The 8,598-nt window shown below is 37.6% G+C and overlaps 1 pseudogene; it reads right to left on the bottom strand.

Annotated features, from left to right (window-relative positions):
* Positions 1-2,196: 2,196 nt before the first annotated feature.
* On the bottom strand, positions 2,197-8,388 carry LOC121400518 (annotated as a pseudogene).
* Between the last annotated feature and the right edge of the window lie 210 nt (positions 8,389-8,598).

Raw genomic sequence — 8,598 nt, 5'->3', positions numbered from 1 at the left:
GGGGTCTAATTTTAGTGAAGATGTCCCATTATGATCTACATCCATAAAATATTGTTAGCATTCTGTTTTATGGAAAATATTACTTAAATATTGATTAATGAGTAAATGTATATTGCTATTTTAACAAATGTATGTGACTTTAACATAATAAATATCTGATTGAAAAGCATGAAAGTGGAGGGTGATGTTGTTTTCTGACCGTGTCTAGTGATCACCAGCTAAGGGTCTACTGGTAGATCCTGATCTACCATTTGGGCACCCCTGATAAACAGTGTGGGGCAAATTTACTAAAGGGTGAAGTGACTAACACTGACGAAAATTCGACAGTGTTAGGTCGTTTCGGTCCTTCGCCGATTTACTAAAGGTCGCCGGCGCAACTTCACTAGCAAAGGAGATAGGCTCTAGCGGTACTTCGCTCCCTAACACATGGCGAATTTGCGCTCTGGCGAATGGACGTATCTAGGCAAATTCACTAAGTTGTGGATTTTACTGAGCGTTACCTCTTGCGCCAGACTTGTTTTCGCCACCCCAGACCAGGCGAAGTGCAATAGAGTAGATAAGAGTTCCTAAAAAAATAGTTGAAAATTTTTCTAAGTCCCAAAAAACTTAGGCTGCAAAAGACCGGAATTTTTTTTGGGGTAACTGGCTTCCCCCCCACATTTCCTAATATATGGCACATAAACTATACAGTGGGCTCATGTGTAGGGCAATATAACAACTTTTTTTTATTTTATTAATGTTTCCCAGGCTTGTGTAGTGTAATGCAACATATATGTCCATTGAACTTTAACTTCCCGCGTTATTCAAATTAGGCAACTCTAACGCAACTTCGCTTCGCTTGGCGCAGTAACGCTAGCGCAACTTCCCCAGCATCGGGCGCCCTGGACTTAAGTGTCAGTCTGCCTGTGATTTCCAGTAGGACAATGATTTCCAGTAGGACAATGACCCGAAGCATACTGCTACAGCAACACTCAAGTGTTTTAATGGGAAACATTTGAATGTGTTGGAATGGCCTAGTCAAAGTCCAGACCTCAATCCAATTAAGAATCTGTGGTCAGACTTGAGGATTGCTGTTCACAAGTGAAAACCAAGTTCATAGAGATTTATCCAAAGCGACTTGCAGCTGTAATTGCCTGCAAAAGGTGGTTCTACAAAGTACTGACTTAGGGGGGGTGAACAGTTATGCATGCTGACGATTTGTGTTATTTTGTCCTATTTGTTGTTTGCTTCACAATAACAAAAAAAATCTTCAAAGTTGTAGGCATGTTCTGTAAAGGAAACTCTCAAACAATCCATTTTAATTCCAGGTTGTGAGGCAACAAAACATGAAAAATGCCAAGGGGGGTGAAGACTTTTGCAAGGAAGTACGTTTTCAAGTTTCAAAACTCTAAATCACAAGAAAGCATGTGGATTTGCCAAACTGTACCAAACTGTACAAGGTAAGAACCTGTACATGAAATTATTATCCTAGCCATATAATAGCAACCAATGAAATGAATGTTTTCCAACAACAACTGTTAGTGAGTGGTTAATTGTAGGCCTAGGGCAATCATGGGCCAGGACATTCATCGGCCAAGATAGATAAAATGTAAGGAAAAATGGGGTAATAATATAGCATATAAAACAGTTTGTTACCAATGTTCCCTCTAATTCCTTCCCGGTTGTGTGTGCAAAACAATTGTTTTGTGTGCACATTTTAAACTTGTGTGTGCAGTGCTTAAAAACTGTGTGCTCGGGTCAAAATAATACAAAATTTTGTGTTTTCACACAAAAATTCTTTGTGCGCACCACAATTTGGTGTGTGCAGGCCTCAGACTTTGTGTGCGTGTGTACAAGTGCACACCTTAGAGGGAACATTGTTTGTTACTAAACATTAACAGGGGAATGTAATAAAAGTCTCAAAGAGCAAAACAATTCGCACCAATAAGACTAAAAATCCATATCTCGCAATGTAATATTGTTCCTTAAACTGTTATTGCATTGCGAATTTTAATTGAGCACTCATAAGAAGTGCTTGAAGGTGTCGTAATCTTTTGGAGCAAACATAACGACTTTTTCAGTAAGAAGTTTTATTACATTGACTGCACATTGGCGCAAACTATAAAATTCGCAAACGGTCTTTCACTGTCGGAAGTGGTCGCTAAACAGTTTCCGGGCTCGCAAAAGCTATATTAAATTCGCACAAAGCAAAATTTGTTCGCGCAAAGGCATAACTTTTCGCATTGCGAATAGTTTTTCCGTTAGTGATTTTTATTACATTCCCCCGTTAGTAGGCAGGAATGGATAATTGCAATTGTCATTGACATTTATCTATAGGTAGCAGAGAAAGTGTTATATTTGATGTGGGCTAGCATACAAAGTAGCACTTGATCTAGTCTGAAAATACAAAGAAACTTATAAATTGTTGTCAAGGGTGTGCACTAACCAGTAGTCTTCTTTTTCCTTCAAAATTTGCAAGCAATGTTGCTAATGATCTTTTGGGGCTTTCAACAAATACTTTTTTCTCTGGTTTCATAAATCAATTGTTATCATTTTTGCCAGCTTTCTTGTTTTTTTTATTGCGATTTTTTTCAGGTTTGTCTTTCTTCTCAGTTTTATCCTTCTTTGCTGGCTTCTCTTTTTTGGGTGGCTTATCTATTTTTTCTTTTTATCGGTTTTGTCTAGTGTTTCCTCCTTTCTTTGATCCTTTTCCTTTTGCTGTTGAACATTTGATTCTTCTGTGGTGTAATAAACGTGGGGAGTGAACCTTTCTGTCTGTCTGGTTATCTACAAACTGCGCTGTGTTTGCTTTGGTAGTTAGCTCTGTCCTGGTTGTTGAAATAACTGAAGCCTCTGTATGGAGTGCCACTTTATTTGTTCTGCTTGTAGTAGAACGGCTCTTTCCCGTCTGTACATACTGTCTATTTCTGTTCTTATCATTTCTCACAGGGATGTACTGGCTTTGAGTGTCTGGTTCCCTTGTTGTTGTTTCAGACTGAATGACATATCTGTGAAGCTCTGGAGTAGTAAACATTTTAGTTGTCCACATTTTCTGTGTTGTTGGACTCACTGTTGTAGGTATTGTTGTGGGTGGCCTTGATGCTGTAGTCAGTATTCTTGTAGTTGCCTTAGTTGATGGAAAAACTGTAGTTGCTCTAGTTGTTGATTGTGTTGGAGGTGCAATTGATTTCCTTGTAGGTTTCATTCTAGAGAATCGTGTAGGCGTTACAACACTTTTCTTGGTCTCTTCTTTTCTTGATGATGTTTGGACGGTCGCACTAGATTGTGTAGGTTTTACATTTTTTATGTTGTCCTTCAACTCCAGCAGCCTTACATTTTTGTACAAAACCTTTTTGTCTTAGTTTCTCTATGCGTCTTATGGGGCTTTGGTCAACAACCTCATACATAGCTTCAAGACATACTGGATAAGGATACCTTTCTTCTACTTGTAAAGTCTTTTTGAGAAGAACCATACCGAATTTTCCTTTCTCTAGCTTTAATGAACTCATCAACTTTGGTATAAGAGATTTGTCCAGAGTCTGTTTCATAATTTTTCCATCATTAGTAATTCTTCTAATTGTACCCCCTTCCTCACCTTCTTCATGAAACAATATTATTTGTTGAATATGCCTTTCAGCAAGTTCACAGTGCACATCGTTTTTTAATAGACTCATCATGAGCCTGTAGTAGCCATCAGACGCATGTGGTGCAGAGATGATCCAAACTCTATTTTTTCCCGCAAAACTTGTAAGGATATTTGGAGAATTTGAAGTGGAAGGAAAACGTGCCATTCTTGACCGCACAGCTGTTCCACTATCATCTTTTAACATTCGCATTGCATTTCTGTTACCAGCATGTCTCTGACCCTGATTTTCATGTGTTTTGTGTCTTTGACCTTCATCATTTAACATACTTTCAGACAAACTGCTTTTATCTTCTTCTTTGTTTTTTTGAAAAACATGAGACCCTTGGTTTTTTACTATAGGGTAACGTCTTTGAGAATTAATTGGTCTTCTTGTAGAAGAACCTGGGTTGCTGCCTCTGTGTGATGTCCTGTGCTGTCCAGCATTTCCATTGTCCCTACTTGGGGAAGTCCCTTGTGATATATCTGAAGAGCATACTAACCACACTGCTACCAGAATAGTTGGTCGTAATATTACTATCCAATTCATCATGTACTTGCCTGCATCATACAGAAAAAAAGAAATTTAGAGATAAAATACTATGTAAATTGTTAATTGTCATACTGATTTTGACATAATGTTGATACATACATATGTTTTATTATAGCCATTCAAAATAAGACCTTAAAGTATGTGTAACTTCCCTGGGACTGGAACATAGGTAAGGCCTGTAAAGCAGCAGTTGTAGGCAAGAGAAGTGGAGGAAAGCTCATTAACATGCCACATATAACTGTTTCAGACTTCTGGCACTGCAGCAGCACCTATAACAATGTGACAATAGCATCTGGGAAGGTATTGTGGCTTTGGCATAAAGGTATAGAGGAGGACAAACAATTTGATGCTGTATAGTCATTGCCCAACCTATGATTGATTTGATTTAATTTAATTAATACGCCTAAGAACTCCTAAGAACAAGCAACAGGTTAGACAGTCTAGCTTTAAACTATTTGATTTTTTGCTTTGCCAGGCTCTGCCACTACTAAAGGCATTACTTAATAAATATGTAAGGCGATGCCATTAATTTATATCTGGGAGCAATTATAATTTTTCAGTTATACTTTTGCATTAGTAGATAACCTGTTGCAGGAAATAGATCATGACCCTCAATCAAAAGCGTCACAATGGGGTTAAAGTATTGTAGCCTGTCATTGTGCATCCAGTAACAACTGGATGAGAATACTGTATTATATATCATTTTAGGTGCACGGCTTTTCAGGAATCCAGTTATCCATAAAATTTGGACTTACATGAAGGCTATCTCCCACAGTGATCAATTAAAGCAAATGCAGTAATTCTAATTTTTGAAAAATTATTTCATTTATTTTTGTAATAATAAAACAGTATATTGTACTTGATGGTAACTGCTGCATGAAAATGAGCAAAATAAGAGATGCACTTGCAATTTGTGTGTACGTTTCAGATTTTGCATTTCAATTGCTAGCATGCTGTGTATGTAGGGGGCTCCAGCACCACTAAAATCATGTCCCCAATACATAAACTAAGCTGCATGGTGGAAACACAATCCAATTGGATTTATTTAATGTTTACTGTTTTTTTATAGACCATATGGTCTATAAAAAAAAACATTAAACATTAAATAATTACATAAATATCACTTATTTGAAAAACCCCAGGTCAAAATCATTCTGAAAAATAGATACCAAACCTGTACTTGAGATCTATCCTCCATCTTTTGTAGCAAAACTGCTTATTTATCTAGTCTACTATAGTCTACTAGCTACAGATCAAATTTGCATTACAAGAAAAGAGCATTAAATGTCTGCTTTAAGCTTTTTCACAGTTATGTTTGTTATTAATTGAGCAGCATAATGGAAGTCTTTATTTTATTTGTATACACTCCTATGCTGTTTCTTACGACCTACGACTTTTCATCATTTTCTGACTTCCTTGCTGCTGCTTTATAGGATCATTAAATACTAGCATCCAGATAGCAAGTGAAATTCAAAGGCTGAGAGTTGCAGAACCAAAAAGTATTTAATCTAAACCAAAATTTAAATATTAATACTAACTGCAACTTGGGGTAGGGCACACTGGGTTTATTGTATTTGTTTGGTGTATTAAAGCTGTGATTGTTTTTGGGCTGGAAAATGCCAGTAATAGTACAAGAACAGTCACTTTGTGGTTTCTCCACCTGCTGAAGTACCTCCAGCTTTAAAATTCCACTGTATTTTTCATGATAACATTTTAAGGTGAAATATCCCTTCAGAGTTGGTGTGCACGTATGCATGTACAGCCCCGATGACAACCTCAACTTACTTCCGCTTTACTTGTTAATTGATGATTTTAGCACACGTGATTATTTGAAGGCTACTAAAAGTTTGGTAGTAGTGTAGTCCACCAACAACTTATTCCAGGGGTGTCCAAAAGGTATATAATGATCTTATATTTGATTTTTATCTGGTGACCATTAGCTAACAGCAGTCTACAATTGTCCACAATAGTTACACCACCCTTTGGGGAATTTAGATTTTGTATAAAATGGCTTTGAAAGGGGTATTTCATTTAAAAACCATACCTCATTGTCATAAAGGATAACAATAGCAATGTGTGTGGGTTTATTGCATAAGAGTCTACTACCTCAAGTTTTAAACTGGCAGGCACACTGTAACTTTATGCCAGACTAACACATCCGTAAAGTCTGGGAAACTTCATCATAAATGCTTCACACAGCGTTGCCACTTGTTCTGTGAAAAAAATACCAGCCTGCCTGTCTTTTAATCTTTATGCCCTATTTATAACATTGGCATCCCCACCAATAAAGTATCCAGCCAGGTGGCAACCCTAGCTACACATCAGCTATCATAATAAAAGGGCATGAATGGTAATGATTAGTGTGCATTTCATCACAACTATTTTTGACAAGCCTTCATTTGCATTGCCCAAAGTGAACAAAATACAGGAGATCTTTTTTTTTTTTTTTTGTATATTCTCCTATAAACGGTTCCATAAGGAAGGAATCCATGTGTTAAAACTCAGGAAATCTCTTTTAAACAAAAGACTGGGGTAAAACTGTTGCTTGAGAATGATCTATTCTGGATGCAGGTTTTTATATGAAACATATTACCGTTTGATGCTGCAACATGATGAGTATAAAGTGATAGGTTTCTGTGACAAAATTCTGTTTTCCAGAATATTCATATAAATCCTTCAGCAGACTTCAGAAAGGTATAATTCCTGCTGCTGTGATATTTTATTAACCCTTTCGAATATTTACAGAAGTTTCTGTTTAATGTGCAAATTGCCGAAGTGATGTAACGGCTGTGTGGAGTAATTTGCCATGACTGCTGCCAGCAATGTGAATTTTTATTAGTACAACAAACTAAGGTGTAGGGAGTTTTTATTAGTGGTGCGGGTTAGAGGATCAATGACGCTATATACAAATGTATTGATCCATTGCCAAAAAAACTGTTCTTGCATGTGCAGTTTCCTTTACTTTTTCCATTAGACTGACAGGGTTTATTTTCATTTGCACGGCTCGCTTCCGTTGTTTTAGTGTCACACTACAGACACGAAAAAGTACTGGAAGGATATTACTGCCTTTAGTAAATGTTTCTAATTCTCTCCTTGTCACCCCCATAACCTGGATCTGACTCATCTCAGTTTTAACCCTCCCCCAATATTTTTTTGCGTCTTCATCACTACAGCAGAGAATGTTTGGTTTCCTGTAATCTTTTGGTAGTCTCTGTGTATTGGCTCTGAGAACAAAAGCGACAATGTTACGCCCCTAGTTTGCCATCAGCTGTATCAATAAAGCGCACTCACATGAAAGTATGTTTGTCGCAGATTGTATTGGCATGGGTGACTGGTATATACATTATATGATTCCCATAAATTAATGCAAATTCATCTAAAATCACGTTAGTAGACAGATAACGAGGAAACACATTGCTAGCATTATGTGCTGAAATAGACCCAGTGACATGGACACAGCTGTGTTGTACTTCAATTCCCAGCAGCCACTCACAAACCCAAGTTTAAAAGCTTCTTAAAGATTAAAAGTTTGTAAAACCCTGTAGAATCAAATTGTACAGCTGTGCAATGTTCTTAAGGCTCCCAAATCATATAGTCTATAATTAAATCATTTTAATAAAAATCTAAGTTTGTGTTTGCACTTTAACTCTTTGGCAACCTGAGTTCTTTTTACACGTGGCTTATAAGTTTGTGCTGACCTGTGACGCCTATGAGCTACAGAAACTAGTGAAAACTTATGCCTTCTTACAGTGTTACAAGATTTGTATTGGAAAGACACAGCGATATTACAATTTAGAAAGCATTTGAAAAACTGAAAAAATAAAGAAATAAAACTTAATTACCTGTTTTCTTTTTTTGTAATAGTGGCAGTTTAAGCATCCATATCTGTTCTTTACCAAGGCCAAGCTGCCCTTTCAATCCATGTGCATTCAAACTGGTGTACTCCTCTGTGTCATGCTTTGCTTCTTGGTCCTTCTTTGTCTCCACCAAGGATGACTAGGGGTTAATATACAGTAATGCAGTTTCCAACCTAAAGGAAATGACATACGTTTTATATCAGAGAATAACGTTCTTTTCTCCTTCAGCTATTTTTTTTTATAATTTCGTGTTTACTTTTTAATAGTTGGGTTTCATGTAAGGAAATTTAGCTCTGCTCCAAAGCAAATAGAGAACAGCAGCAGCTACTGCAAGTCACAGAGCAAGTTAGGGAAGAATTTAAGTGATCAGCACAACACCGCCTCCGACCCAACTGAAGCACCAAGGCAGGGCTTAAGGTGGCCATACACGGGCCGATAAAAGCTGCCGACAGACCGTGTCGGCAGCTTATTGGCCCGTGTATGGGGGCCCCCGACGGGCTTCCCCGATCGAGATCTGGCCGAAAGTCGGCCAGATCTCGATCGGATGGGATTAAAAATCCCGTCGGATCGCGGCCGCATCTGTTCGT

The sequence above is a fragment of the Xenopus laevis genome, chromosome 2S (assembly GCF_017654675.1).
Source record: "Xenopus laevis strain J_2021 chromosome 2S, Xenopus_laevis_v10.1, whole genome shotgun sequence".
NCBI lineage: Eukaryota > Metazoa > Chordata > Amphibia > Anura > Pipidae > Xenopus > Xenopus laevis.
The sequence above is the reverse complement of the archived record's forward strand: the minus strand, read 5'-3'. Positions and strand labels throughout refer to the sequence as shown.